We start from the raw sequence: 16170 nt of genomic DNA, 5'->3' as shown, positions 1-16170 counted from the left end.
AGTATACCTTTTTATTAAAACAGAGTCTGTAGCTTTCGGAACCACTTTGTTTCACTCCTCATGTCACTCTTGTGACAGTAAAAGATTCTTCTAGTTTTCTTTTTCCCATTGGTTGTGAAAAGAGTTATTAGAAAAAGAGCTATTATCAATTTAAGAGCTATGAGAGTCAAGTACAAGCATTCCGATTCAGAGACCTTTTGAAAAAGGCATATTCGAGGATGCAACACGCATGTCTAGTCATGCCGGAAGATAGCATCTGCAGGAAGGCTGACTTGGCCATGACCAGGGTAGAATGATTTTGTTTTCCCACTCATTAGCCGAGCGATGCCATTTGACTCTATATGTAACGTGTCTTAAAATAAAACAGATGTGTCCTGAAGCAAACTGTGTAATTATTGGAAATTATGCTTTCATATTCACTCGTCCATATAGACTTTACTAGGAACCAACATTAGGTGATGGGAAACAAACAAGATAAAATAAGGCACAATCATAAAGTCACCACTTCCTGAATGAATATTTTCCTCATAGAAGTAGGTTCATCACACAAAGTCTCTTTTATTTGACACTAATCCTATGGAGATCCCTCATGTACTGCCTCAAGTTTGTGAAAAGGGGAGACCAGTTAGACGTGGCTCACAGGTTACGGCGAGAATTAAGTGAGATAATCAGTATAAATGTTGTCTCACTGTCTGGCACAAATTTACAGTCAACAAACATTAGCCGTTATCTTCATTAGTAGCAGTGGTATTTAATAGGGGATAAAATATCTAGCAGTTTCAGGAAAGAACAGAATCATTAAACTTAAATATTTTTAGCCGAACTATGACACAGGAAATATCTGGCAGAAAATTTTTGACATGGATATTCTCATTTTAGGTAAAAATCTCTCTTAATAGTAATCACAGTTCAAGAGAGCCCAAAAACGGAAAAAGAAAATGATAACGGCAGTAAACAAAGACTCAAAGTTAATTGATATGTGCCTAATAAAAGACCTAGAACACTAGCAAAGTTACTTTCTAAAGTTATTATAAGAAAAAGATCAAACAGAAGATAAATTATTTCAGAATATATTTGTGAATATATGGGGTAAGCGGTAATTTCATTACTGAATGCATACCTAATTATGTAGCTATACCAAGGATAATGACTAATGAATTAATATCAACTAGAGGAAATTGGCTAATGACCTAAGTCAATAGTCCATCCCGGATGTTTTATTAATTCTGCTGTTTAGCACATCCTGTGGGGTTTATCAACTGAATACACCATTGCTATCAAATAATTATGTAAGATACAAACATAATCAGAATCTGAAAATAAATGGTAACTTCCAATAATGGCACAAATCTATCAAGATGTAATGATGTGGGTATATATTGCTGGGCTTATTTCCACATATTCCCATGAAGAAGTTCAAGGACCCTCAAAAGGTGAAGGATTTACTCTCTGACAACTTATTTATACCCTTAGGGCTGTGACTAGAATCAGTAACGGTACTATCCTTGGGTTATTTTGAGAAATAAAGGAAATATTATCTACAAAATGCCATGTGAGGTCCCAGGCATATAGAAAATATTAAATAATTGTTAAACCTTTCAAGAAGCAGAATGTGAGGGGGAAAAAAGAGCACAATTTTTAGTTGTTTACAGACTCAATATAAGCCAACAATACAAAGGAGCTACAAAAAATAAAAATAAAATCCCTTCTTTTAACTGCATAAGATAGAATGAGTGAGGTGATAAACACAATTTCTTCTGTAGCGCACAACCCATTAGGAAGTGCCATGTTTTGAGGAGAGAATCGAAAAGTTGGCACATATTTGAAAAAAAAAAAATTATCAAAATGGTTATAGGTTCAGACCCCATGAAGTAAAAGTTGAAAGATGCAAAGAATACAATTTGGAGAAGATAATATATCAAAATAAAAAGTATGTTTAAAAAAAAAAAAAAACTTCCCTATGAATGTTTATTTTTGACCACACACTGAATTTCTTTTCTTTCTAAAGTAAGCAAATTACGTGTAGACAGTATAGATGAACAGACTATAGTTTAAGACAAGTAGCTTTTTAAATAGATACCAGTTATCTCATTGACGTTGCATAGGATTTGGAATGTACCATATCATGATTTATACTAAAATAATGACTCAAACTATCAGGAAGATAGAGCTGTCTGAGATACAATGGAAGCTACGAGATTTTTCCAAACCATGAAAAAGAAAAATACACTTACCCCAATACATACCAGGCAGTATTCTTAGACCCTGTAAAATTCTATAGTACTCACAGAATCCAGTTTAAGAATCTTTGACTTAGGTGTCTTTATTGTTTTATTCATTCCAACAGGACATGATATTTTTAAATATCATGATATTTTTTAGATATTATGTGGCAAACACCATTTTAAGTGTTTTGATTTAGAGTTTTATTCTGTTGCTTATTTTTCTACGGGATAAATCCAAGTACACAATAAACAATGTGATTTTACGTGATATACCTGTATTACAATAGTAATAATTTTCCCAAAATTCCACAGCTAATGAAAATATTAAAAAAAATATCCAGGGTTACAGAAGCTTTAATTCTCAAATATCCTCTCTAAAAAGATTGTTTGAAGATTTAGAATAATTTCAGACAAAGCAGGATATTATAGCCAAGGAGTAATAGTACTAAGTTACTAGTATAATAAAAAGAATTCTCAGGCAACGGCTATGCAAAAGAGCTATGTCTCCAAATCAGACATTTCTAATAAAACCAGTTAAAAATTAAGCATATTTTAATATGTATAAATTGTTCAAACAAAATTATTTGTTTCTTTAATTTTTCAAGTTTTTTTAAATTTAAATTCTAGTTATTTAACATATAGCATAATATTTGTTTCACGAGTAGAATTTAGTGATTCATCACTTACATATAACACCCAGTGCTCATCCCAGCAAGTGGCCTCCTTGGTGCCCAACACCCATTCAGCCCATCACCCCGCCATTGCCCATCCAGCAACCCTGTTTGTTCTCTATAGTTAAGAGTCTGTTTTATAGTTTGCCTCCCTCTCTTTTTTTCCATTTCCCTTATGTTCATCTGTTTTGTCTCTTCAATTCTACATATGAGTGAAATCATATGGTATTTGTCTTTCTCTGACTTATTTTGCTTAGCAAATACACTCTAGCTCTATCCACATCATTGTAAATGGCAAGATTTCATTCTTTTTTGATGGCTGAGTAATATTCCATTGCATGTATATAAGCCACATCTTCTTTACCCATTCACCAGTCTACGAATATTTAGGCTCTTTCCATAATTTGGCTATTGTTGATAATGTTGCTATGAACATCAGCATGCATGTTTCAAGTCAACATTTTTGTTTCCTTTGGATAAATACCTAGTGGTACAATTGCTGGGTCATAGAGTAGTTCTATTTTTAATTTTTTGAGGAACCCCCATACTGTTTTCCAGAGCGGCTACACCAGTTTGCATTCCCGCCAACAGGGTAAGAGGGTTCCCCTTTCTCTTCACCTTTGCCAACACCTGTTGTTTCCTGTGCTGTTAATTTCAGTCATTCTGACATTTCATTTATAAGAATATCAGAAACTCCAGAAATACCCAAACTCTATAAAATAATTTCCTATTCTTAATCAAATTAAAATTGTGATGTGTTTGTGGAGAATTGTTTTTTAATTCACTATTCTTAGGTATTTATTCTTCCAAACGTTGCTTTACGTTAGCTTGTCAGGGTCCAAATGTAAAACACGTATTATTATTTTTTTTTTAGTTTCACTCATTTATGTATTTTTCAGCTCATTTCAGTTAATACTTGGTGATGTTTGATTGCACATGGGTCGTATACATGGGGAGTGGGGTGGGTCAGACATTCTTAGGAAAGCAAATTGTGCTTATTCGTGTACCCGTTTCTAATGTTTACAAGAAGAGAGAGCCAAACAAGAAGAGACACACAAAATTTTACGTGTGGATGGGGATAATGATGAAACCTCTTTTCTGCACACTTGTATCGCTATTCCCTCTACTTCCCAGATCAGCCAAGGTTATAGTGTTCTGGGAATATGGATTTCACTATTTTCTTACCCTTTAAATGTGGCTCATAGTGGGTTATGATAAAATGTTAGAAGACAAGATAGCTCACTTATTTTGTCTCAGAGATACAAACCCTATCAACAGACACAGTTATCTTAAGTATATCTGCTTTCGTGCATGTGAATGCAGAATACCAGTAATGTTTAGTGAAAGAAAAAAGGAGAGGGAAAAAGGTTTTTTTCCCCCCCTCTCTCTTTTCAGATCCTTATAATCATGTAAGGAAATTTTAGATATAAATTTTCTCCGTGACTCCAGTTATTTTTTTCCAGTCATTCAATTTTTTTTAAATTATATATCTAATACCTTGCGTGATCGCATCTCAAAATTCAAACCTACATTTTCTACTCGAGCCGAGGAATTTGGCAACTCCACCAGAGTGCTTCTATTACGAGTACTTATTATTTATACTCTGACTAATAATGATGGTGTACTAGAGCTAGCTGTGATCTTTCTATCCAATACAAAGCCTTTGATTCGGGGGAAAAAAAAAGAATATAATTACATGGTATGCATTCCAAGAAAACTAGATATTTTTAAACATAAGCAGAAATTAGCTTAAATAATGATAAGTCAGGATACATAGCCTCTTAAAATCTTGTTTTATATTTTGCTTCAAATTTCTTGATCAGAATGCGACAGAATTTCTCGTAAACACAAAGCACAGTCATGCCGCTTGCTGAAATTTTTCCTTTTGACATATCATCAAGTCCTGTGATGTACGTTTAAATTATCACAGAAAACATATTAGAAGTTGATTTTTTAAACTACAATTCTCCACGGGGCGCCTGGGTGGCTCAGCCGGTTAAGCGTCCGACTTCCGCTCGGGTCATGATCTCACAGTCCGTGAGTTCGAGCCCCGCGTCGGGTTCTGTGCTGACAGCTCAGAGCCTGGAGCCTGCTTCCGATTCTGTGTCTCCCTCTCTCTCTGACCCTTCCCCGTTCATGCTCTGTCTCTCTCTGTCTCAAAAATAAATAAACATTAAAAAAATAAATAAAATAAATAAATAAACTACAATTCTCCAGGTTTTTATAAGGCTAAAATCATTACTTCAACAAACATTGTGAGTGCTTCGTCAACAACTGAATGGTTATAGATTGACTTACTATATAAACTGGGCACTCTTACAGAAACAGATATGATGTATTTTCTGGGAACCAGGATTTCCTAAACAAGTGGAAAGAGAAATGTACAGCTGAGTGTTTTGAGTAGTCTACTGCAATAAAGCTATGAACAGAGCTGTTGTTACACAAAGGAGGGTGGATGTCTGAGTTTGTATGGAAATATTCAACAAAAAAAATGAAACGAGAAAATTAGGTTTTGCTAACTACAAAGAAACTAGGCAGCTGGGTGATAAGGCATTTTGGTCAAGTGTTTAACATGTGGATTTTTTTTGAGGGAGAGCTACAGTTTGAAAACAAGATTCAGGTCAAGCGAGATGTAACAGGTAGATTTGGGAAGTCTAGGAAAGGCGCTGTATAGAAGATGCCGAGAAACTTAAATTGTGTGAAATCAGTTGAAGCTTACAGCAGTGTGCTAGTAAGTGGGGCATGGTACGAGCTACAATTCCACAGGGTATTAGACTCAGAACATTCACAGACTTAAGAGAATACTGATGTCGGTTCCTATTTGTCTTAATCTAGTAACCGGAAACTTCTTGAGTAAAGCACCCTGACATTCATCTATAACCTGTCCTCCCTGCAAAACTCTTCAGAGAATTATGGTAAATCATAAAGCTTATATGCCCTCATTAAAGTTCACATGCCCCACACTAAAACACTTGATTAATTTATAACAAGGAAAAATACAGATTAACTAACCTTGTTAAGGGAAATTATGAAGTTTTATTTCAGCTAAAATGCCTTCTCGTAGCAATGAAGAACGTCTACTCCTTAAGGTGAAGATTAAAACCTTCCTCCCTTGGATTCTTTGAGGTAAATGAGGCCGGAGAAAAATAAACTGTAAGAACTTGAGAAGGCTTTATTCCTCAGGTCGGCTTGGTTTGCCTCTTCTAGCTTGGTGGAAGAAAAACTGTACATACATTTCTTTAAAATATCAAAATAAATCTGGGGCACCTGGGTGGCTCAGTCATTTAAGTGTCTGACTCTTGAATTTGGCTCAGGTCACAGTCTTATAGTTTGTTAGTTCAAACCCTGTGTCGGGCTCCAAGCTGAGTGTGGAGCCTGCTTGGGATTCTCTCTGTCCCTTTCTCTCTGCCCCTCCCCTACTCACTCATGCGCGTGCACGCTCTCTCGCTCTCTCTCTAAATAAAGAAACTTTAAAAAATAAATAGGGGCACCTGGGTGGCTCAGTCGGTTAGTCGTCTGACTTGCACTCAGGTCACAATCTCACAGTTCGTGAGTTCCAGCCCCGCATCAGGCTCTGTGCTGACAGCTCAGAGCCTGGAGCCTGCTTCAGATTCTGTGTCTCCCTCTCTCTCTGCCCCTCCCTGCTCGTGCTCTGTCAGTCTCTCCCAAAAGTAAATAAACATTAAATAATAAATATGTAAAATAAATCCATATCGTAATTAGCAAAACACTACAGCGCTATAGAAGTCATATGTATCTCCTATGTTTTGGGTATACTATGTAAGCATGAATCTTTCTCAACTTTAATATGTGTAAATTGACTTGTTTCTTTATAATCATACAATATTTCTTTTTCTTCAAGTTCTCTATTGATAAACTTTTCTTTTTCTTCTTTTATAAACATTTTCTCTTTTTCCCTCTTTCCTCCTCCTCCTTCTGTTCTTCTTTCTTCTTGTTTTTTTTTTTTGTTTGTTTGTTTGTTTGTTTGTTTGTTTTTTGACCGAATTCAGTTTTTATTCACTTGTTTGAGTAGTCTGCTTTGGTGTGTTTGTTTCTTGTCAGCCACTCCAAACAATACTTTAATAAACTTCCTTATACAAATACACTTACATATGGGGGCTGTTAGTTTTGTACAAGGTAGTCACAAAATGTTGATCACAAAATGAATTTGTTTTACAAGATGCACTTTTAATTTTAAAAGGACTGCAATGTAATTTTTCACAAATAGCAGTCACGATCCACACTTCCTTTAGAACTATGTGAGAAGCAATGGATCTTACAGAGTTTTTCTTTTCCTTATTGATCAGTTTGATACATGAACATATATACTGATTTGCTTTTGCTGAATTACTAAAGGGATACGGTTTTTACTTATCTTGATTGGGCATTTAAAACAATTGAACAGTGATTTGCCAATTCATGGGCTTTGCTCATTTTATTTTATGGTTTGTGCCCCCACCTCCCTAGTTAACTTTATATTATAAATATTAACATGTTTTCCTTTTTTAGGATTAATGTTTTTCCCGAAACAAGTTTGGAGAAATTTTAGTCCTCATTTATGATGCATTAGATATGTATGCTACAGATGTCAGTCTTCAAATTCCTGGCTATCTGGAGCCCTATCCTTATTGTTGTAAGCTCCTCAAATATATGAAAAAGTACTTAATTTTTTTTTTATTTTTTGGTAGTTTATTTGTTGAGAGAGAGTGAGTGCAAACATGAGCTGAGGAGGGGCACAGGGAGAGAGGGAGAGAGAGAATCCCCAGCGGGCTCTGCACTGTCAGCCCAGAGCCCCATGCAGGGGCTGGAACTCAGGAATGGTGGGATCATGACATGAGCTGAAATCAAGAGTAGGAGTTGAATGGACTGAGCCACCCAGGGGGCCCCTGCTGTTTTTTGCTTTTGTGTTTTTTTTTTTTAAACTCTCACTCTCTTGCTTTCTCTCACAATCTGTCCCACCCACACTCCTTTTCAACTCAGTGAACTGGTCATTACTTACTCGTCTTAAGTAAAAAACTCAAGACTTCTCTTGACACAACTCTTTCCTCACCCCGTATATGATCAGCTAACTCTAAAACGTAGTCTGACTGCCTCCGTGCTCAGATGTTACATCAGATGTTACATCCCAGTACATCATCAGATCTTACGTCCCAGTAGGTGGGCCTTCCTGTGTCACCCAGTACCACCAGGCCTGCCTTCTCATTCCCACACCGGACAACAGCACCCTCCTAATCATTTCAAATGCCCTGTGTTTATTTCTTTCCTTTTGATGTTACAATGTCAGGTGACCACAGATAACTAATATGTTAAGTGCAATTTTTAATTACTATTGCAAAATAATATTTAGCCATAATAGGTACTCATTAAATATTTATTGAATGTGGATCCCCTAGGATTTTTTGCATACAGGATCATGAATCTACTGCGTGTGTGTGTATGCGTGTGTGTGTATGCGTGTGTATGTACAGAAAGGGCAAGGTTTCAGAGAGATACTAATTTGAGTTTTAAAAATTCTTCTGTGCACTTTAAATCTGAGCAACTATCTTTCTTTAAGACAATTTTTACCCACTAACTATTAATATAGTGCTGGCCCAGGTCTTTCCTCTAAATTACCATAATATGCATATTTGACCTCCTCTTCCTGATTACTATGTATGGGAGTTAAATTATATACATTTAATTTCACATATAATTTTATCATGTTACATGTGATAAATATATTAAAGATAATAATTCTGATTTCTTAACCTGATACTGTATTAAATCTATTTCATTTATGGTAATATCATGAGCTCCATCATCCCAAACATTAATTATCTCTTTAGCTGCATCTAATCTATGTTGAAGTATGCTTGAAGGTTTGTTCTACTCAAATGCCATTGACAGAAATGGATCAGCCTTCACGTACCCTCACCTAACCGTTTCATGTTTATGTTTCTCCTTGGGGTCCAAAGAGACAGCTATCCTGTTTTTGGTTGTGGCTATGTCATTTTACTTTTGCTTTTTATCATTTTGCTGTTATTTTGATAATGAATATATTATTATGTAGTGACTAGGTCAGAATGGGATCCTCCAAGTATAAACTCACAAAAAACATCTTGAACAGAAATTTAATGAGAACCTTTGATAATCTACATGTGTTATGAATTGAATTGTGTTCCCCAAAATATGCTGAAGCCCTAACTCCCAGTTTTGTGAATGGGACCTTGGAAATAGGCTCTTGGCAGATAGATGATCAAGGTAAGCTGAAGTCATCAGGGTGAGCCCTAATCCAGTATGACCATGTCCCTATAAAAAGGGGGAAATTTGACCACATAGACAAATAAGCACATATGGAATGGCATATGAAAAAGAAAGTAGAATGAGGCATCTAAAAGCCAATCATATATCAAAGATTGCTAGAAAACCACCTTAAGCTAGAGGATAGGCATGGAACACATTTTCCCTCACAGATTTCAGAAGGAACTAACTCTACCAACACTTAGATCTCATATTCCAGCCTCCAGAACTGTGAGAAAAGAGCTTACTGTGTTTAAGCCATCCAGTTTGTGGTACTCTGTTACAGTAGGATTAAAAAACTAATACAGCATCTAAATGTTATGAAAAACCTTCCATATTATTATTTTACACAAGTAAAATTTAATATGTAGACTCAAATCGAAATTCTATGTAACATATTTTCATTCAAAATACTCTGTACACATTTTGGAACTATATAGGCTCCCTAGAAGAAATAAATATTGATGAAGTATTTATGTAGATACATATTAACATCATTAAGCCACTAGGTACCAGGAGCCATTTTGTGATTATGATATTTTTTTAATCGGACTGTCAGAATGTTTCCTATAAACTGCATATATTTAAAAAAAAACATATACACCATAAAATGTCCTTTACATAGAAAATAAAAATGATATGTACAACAGTGAAGTTTTACTGACAAATCATTCAAGGAGCTCTAAATACTACCTTGAGAATACTTTCTGCTTTCTGGAAGATGCTTTGGAGATGATAGGTTAGCATAGCTTTTACCTTGATGTGTCTTCTGCTTCCTCCTTACCTCAATTCTCACTCTAGGCTAAAATAAAAGGACCACAGAAACAGGAAAACAAAAATAGTTTTGATGACATCTGAGAACTCTATCGTCCCAGCTGCTTTCTTTAGCCTTCCCGATATCATATCTATAACAGAAAATTGATGTTAAATTTTGTCTTAAGTCTACAGCTCTCTCCTGAAACTGAATGACACAAAGAACCAACCACTTGATAAATCTTTTGCCTCTAGCTTAATTTCTTTCCTGTTATCCCACTCCTTTTTTTCTGACATAACAAATAAAGCAAAAGCAGAAGATTAAAAAAAAATCTTCCAGAGAAAAATAAAAGGCATTTACCTTGGTTATTAGAAGTAAATTACTATCCTGAATCATAATGTAGAAATATAGGACAGATTTTTATTCCTTTTTATTATTGGTGCTGAATAATTCAGTGGTACCCATTAGCAATATGATAACATGGCAATTTTATATTTAGACTTCCTTGTAGACACCACTGGCAGCTTGCTTTGAACACCTGACAAGTTGACTCTGCACTGACTCAGAAATTATTAAAATTAGTGACCAGGATAAAATGGTAAAACTTAGTTTTACTCTTCTTTAACTAGAAAGATATTCTCCCCAAACACTGTTAATATATTTGGCGTCCTTCTCTTTCTTCTTTTTCTCCTCCTTCTGCTTCTCATTTTTTTATTATTATCATAATCTGTGATATGATAATATATATCATATCACTGTGAGCATCACCGATATCATCAAATAAGAGTCAAGAACGTCTCCATTATGTTTAGGAGATAAAATGTGTCTTAACAGCCATTTTTTCTTATAATGTATTTTTTTTCATCTGAAATGGCCATTTTTCCTGTTTAGTTTCTGATTTTTTTAAAGGAAGTATACATTTTTCTTCATACACCTGCACTATAATTCATAAACTGTCAACCAAATCCTTTTGCACTTTTTAAAAAGCTGTTGCTTTTTCTGGTTGTTTTATTGCAAAGGTACCAAATTTAATCTTGCAGATATTAAATCATTTCCATCTGTCTGACAAAAAGTAAGTTTTCTTCCTAAGTTTTACCGTAAGGTTTTCTGTAACTTACTTTGCCCCCATAAGCAGAGATCTTTTTTTAAAAAAAAAATGCTAAGTGGAAAATTTATAGGCATACCTCAGCATACCGAGGACTTAATTCCAGACCACCACAATAAAGCAAATATCACAATAAGGCGAGTCAAATGACTTTGGGTTCCAAGTGCCCATGAAACTTATGTTGACACCATACTGTAGTCTATTACGTGTACAATAGTATTATGTCTAAAAATGTACATACTGTAATTAAAAAAATATTTTATTGCTAAAAAAGCTAACCATAATCTGAGGTTTCAGCAAGCGCCTGCTGGAGGGTCTTGCCTAGATGCTAATGGCTCCTGACCGGTCAGGATGGTTGTTGTTGAGGGTTAGGGGTGCTGTGGCAATTTCTTAAAATAGGACAATAATGAAATTTGCTGCGTTGATTAACTCTTTTTAAAAAATAATTAACATTTATTTATTTTTGAGAGAGAGACAGAGCTCGAGCGGGGGAGGCACAGAGAGAGAGGGAGACACAGAATCCAAAGCAGGCTCCAGGCTCCGAGCTGTCTGCACAGAGCCCGACGCGGGACTCAAAGTCACGAACTATGAGATTGTGATCTGAGCCAATCATGACATGAGCTGAAGTCGGCCACTCAACGAACTGAGCTATCCAGGCGCCCAATTAACTCTTTCTTTTATGAATGATTTCTCTACAGCATGTGATACTTTTTGATGGTATTTTACTCACAGTAGATCTTCTTTTTAAAAATTTTTTTTTCAACGTTTTTTATTTATTTTTGGGACAGAGAGAGACAGAGCATGAACGGGGGAGGGGCAGAGAGAGAGGGAGACACAGAATCGGAAACAGGCTCCAGGCTCCGAGCCATCAGCCCAGAGCCTGACGCGGGGCTCGAACTCACGGACCGCGAGATCGTGACCCGGCTGAAGTCGGACGCTTAACCGACTGCGCCACCCAGGCGCCCCAGTAGATCTTCTTTCAAAACTGGAGTCCATCCTCTCAAAACTTGCTGATGCTTCATCAACTAAGCTGATGAGATATTCTAAATCCTTCCTTGTCGTCTCAACTGTCTTCACAGCATCTTCAGCAGGAGCAGATGTCATCTCGAAAAATCGCTTTCTCTGCTCTTCTGTAAGAAACAAGTCCTCGGCCATTCAGGGTTGATCATGACCTCAAAGCAATTCAGCTGCATCTTCAGGCTCACTGTTTCCACCACATCTGCAGTTACTTCCTCCGCTGAAGTCCTAAACTCCTGAAAGTCATCCATGAGGGATGGAATCAACTTCTTCCAAACTCCTGTTAATGCTGATAGTCTGGCTTCTTCCTATGAATCACGAATGTTCTTATTGGCATCAAGAATGGTGAATCTTTTCCAGAAGGTTTTCAATTGACTTAGACCAGATCCATCAGAGGTATCGTTATCGGGGGCAGCTATATCCCAAATTACTCCTTGATCCATGAGCTGTAGAATGGATGTTGTGTTAGCAGGCATGAAAACATTAATCTCACTGTACATCTCCATTGCAGCTCTTGGGTGACCAAGTGCTTGTCAATGACGAGTAATATCTTAAAAGGAATTTTATCTTTGAGCGTTGGGTCTCAACAGTGGATTTGAAATACTCAGTAAACCATGTTGGAAGCAGATGTGACGTCACCCAGGCTTTGTTTTCCCATTCATAGAGCACAGGCAGAGTGCATCAGCATAATTCTGAAGAGCCCTAGGATTTTCACAATGGTAACTGATCACTGGTGCCAACTTAAAGTCACCAGTTGAATTAGCCCTGAACAAGAGAGTCAGCCTGTCCTTTGAAGCTTTGTGGCCAAGCACTGATTTCTCCTCTCTTGGTACTAAAGTCCTAATGGTGTTTTCTTCCAATATAAAGAAGGTGTTTCATCTACATTTAAAATCTGTCATTTAGTGTAGCCACCTTCATTCATGATCTTAGCTAGGTCTTCTAGACAACTTGCTGTAGGTTCTACATCAGTACTTGCTGCTTCCCCTTGTACATTTTTATGTTATGGAGACAGCTTCTTTCCTTAAACCTCATGACCCAATCTCTCCTAGCTTCAAGCTTTTCTCCTGTAGCTTCCACACCTCTCTGAGCCTTCACAGAAGTGAAGAGAGTCAAGGCCTCTCACTGAATTAGGCTTTGGCTTAAGGGACCATTGTGGCTGGTTTGGTCTTCTATCCAGACCACTAAAACTTTCTCCATATCAGCAGTAAGGCTATTTCACTTTCTTATCATTGATGTTTCACAGACCTAGCGCTCTTAATTTCCTTCAAGAACTTTTCACAATTACATTGTTTGGCACAAGAGCCCTCATTTTTGGCCTATCTCCACTTTTCACACACCTTCCACACTAAGCTTAATCATTTCTAGCTTTTCAGGTGGGATACATGCGATCCTTCCTTTCACTTGAACACTTAGAGACCACTGTGGGGTTATTAACTGGCCTATTTATCATACTGTGTCTCAGGGAATAGGGAGACTTGAGGAGAGGGAGAGAGATAGGGAGACATTCTATCAATAGAGCAGTGAGAACACACACAACACTCACCCATTAAGTTTTTTGTCTTCTATGTCTTATATGGGTGCTGTTCATGGTGCCCCAAACAATTACAGATCACAGATCACCATAACAAATATAGTGAAAATTAAAAAGTTTGAAATATTGCAAGAATTACCAAAATGTGACACAAAACCACCAAGTAAGCAAATGCTGCCAGAAAAATGGTGCTGAGAGACTTCCTCTACTCAGGGTAGCCACAGACATTTAATTTGTAAAAAAATGAAATATCTGTGAAGCACAGGCAATGAAGGGGAATAAAATGAGGTACACCTGTATGTCTTCATATATGGACATATTTCCAAATTTATATAGTCGAAATAAAAAGGAATATAAATTTTACATAAATCTGTATCTGCAATGCATCCATATTATGCAAGAATGAAATACATTCACCATAGGCTCTCTCTGAATAATTGGAATATTAACAATGATTATTTCTGATTTGTGAAATAGTAGAGTTTTAAATTCTCAAATAAATTCACTAGTGTGCTTTTAAACTTTCTACATATCCATTTATTTTATGCTATTAAAGAATATGTATTATTAAGATTGTGATAGAAGCAAACATTGTATATCCAATGAATTAAAAGTTAAAAGGAAAGATTTTCCTAAAAAGCACAATGAATAAGAAGTATGTATTTGCACATAAAGATCAAGAGAAATGAAACACAATATTTACTTTCTTATATTACATTATTTAATGTTCATATTATATTTAACGTGTAATGCCATTCTTAATTTCAAAAATTGCCATTGTTCAAATTTGCAAAAATATTTAGGCATCTTCTGTAAGACCTTTGGGGACTGAACTTAAATCTAAAATTGTTATTATGATTCTACTATCTTCAAAACCAAGTCAAAACAGCCCAAGAAGCTTGTCTTTTTAAATATTTTGTTTGTTCTACTTACATTTCTCATCACAAATTAGCGTGATTTCTGTATTTGCTTTTCTCGAATGAAAAGTCCAATTTAATGAGGATTATGTTGTTGATAACAATAATTTTAATAATAATTTTAAGAACTCATGAATCGAAAAGCGTCCTCAAAGTGCTCTTTCAATCTTTATTCTATAAATAAGGAATTTGAAAGGCTTCGTTATTTGCATATCATACTATTTTTGGAAGTCTCTTCTTTTTTTCCCCCTAAATTAGTGTGCATCCATGGGAAGCTTTAATTCATCTTTTCAGCATGGAATATAATCAACATATTTCTGATGATTGCAGTGAAAGTGTACATAGAAGAATTTCTTTGAGGCAAAGCAAAAAAAGCCCCAGAATGCTTACCTAGCTATCTTTTATTTTGTTTTCATTTTGACCTAATTACAGAACATGCTCAAAAGTGTATACTGTATATAATGACCTCGAATCTATTTCAGTTGGTACAGGGTTCATGTATGTTTTATTGGTCATACATGTAACAGATACTATTTCTAAGCAATAGTTGGGCAGCATGCACTATATACCCCCTAAAACTGAGTATACTGAAATCTCGGGAACACATTTCATAAATTTAAAAAAGCTAAAATACTTTAAAGGCGCCTCGGTGGCTCAGTCGGTTGATTTTCCAACTCTTGGTTTCCACCCAGGGCATGACCCCAGGCTCCTGGGATCGAGTCCTGCAATGTGCTCCACCCTGAGTGTGGGGCCTGCTTGAGATTCCCTCTCTCTCCCCTCAGCCCCACCCCAGCTTGTGCCCTCTCTCTCACTCTCTAAAATATAAATACAAAATAAAAAGTTAAAATACTTTCATGCCTCAAGACATGCTGAAATTCTTTTGGATTATTGATCACAATGGTTCCTAGATTATGGACTGAATTCTGCAATACCTAACAGTACAGTCTAATGAAAGTTTAGATGCTTCTTAATGATAGACCCTAGAAAGTTCAATGACCCTGAAGAGCAGACCTGAAATATTTGAGCAGCAAGGGGGCCCATGTGGGCAGAGCAGAATAAGCAAGGAGGAAAGTAGTAACAGAAGAGGCTGGATACATGTGAATGGGGGGCGGTTGTACAGAGCAGAGACGTCCGGTAGAAATGTAAGATGAGGATATGCATAAGTTTAACCTTCTAGTATCCACATTAAATAATCAACACAAAATGCAATTCATTTTAACAATACATTTTATTAATGTAGCAAAAATAAAATCATTTTAACATGTAATCAATTCAAAAAATTCTTAGTGGGATCATACATATATATATATATATATATATATATATATATGCACATATGCCCATACATACGTATATATTTCTACTAAATTTTCAGCACCTTGCCATTTGCACTAGCTGTGTTATACAAAAACATACATTCTTGGCCTATATTTTGAGTGAAATGGAAAGCCTGTGAAGACTTTGGGGCAGAGATATGGCGCGCTCTCTCTCTCTCTCTCTCTGTCCCTTTCTCTTTCTTAGTACAGTGGTAAAAATAAAACAATGGGTCAAAAAATAAATGAATTCAGTAAAGTCACAAAATACAAACCAGCATACAAAAATAAGTTGTGTTTCTATATACTAAAAACAAACAATTTAAAAAAATTAAGAATGAGATGTCGGGGTGGCTTA

This window comes from Panthera onca, chromosome D3 (genome assembly GCF_046562875.1).
Source record: "Panthera onca isolate mPanOnc1 chromosome D3, mPanOnc1 haplotype 2, whole genome shotgun sequence".
Classification (NCBI taxonomy): domain Eukaryota; kingdom Metazoa; phylum Chordata; class Mammalia; order Carnivora; family Felidae; genus Panthera; species Panthera onca.
This window is presented reverse-complemented; position numbering follows the sequence as displayed.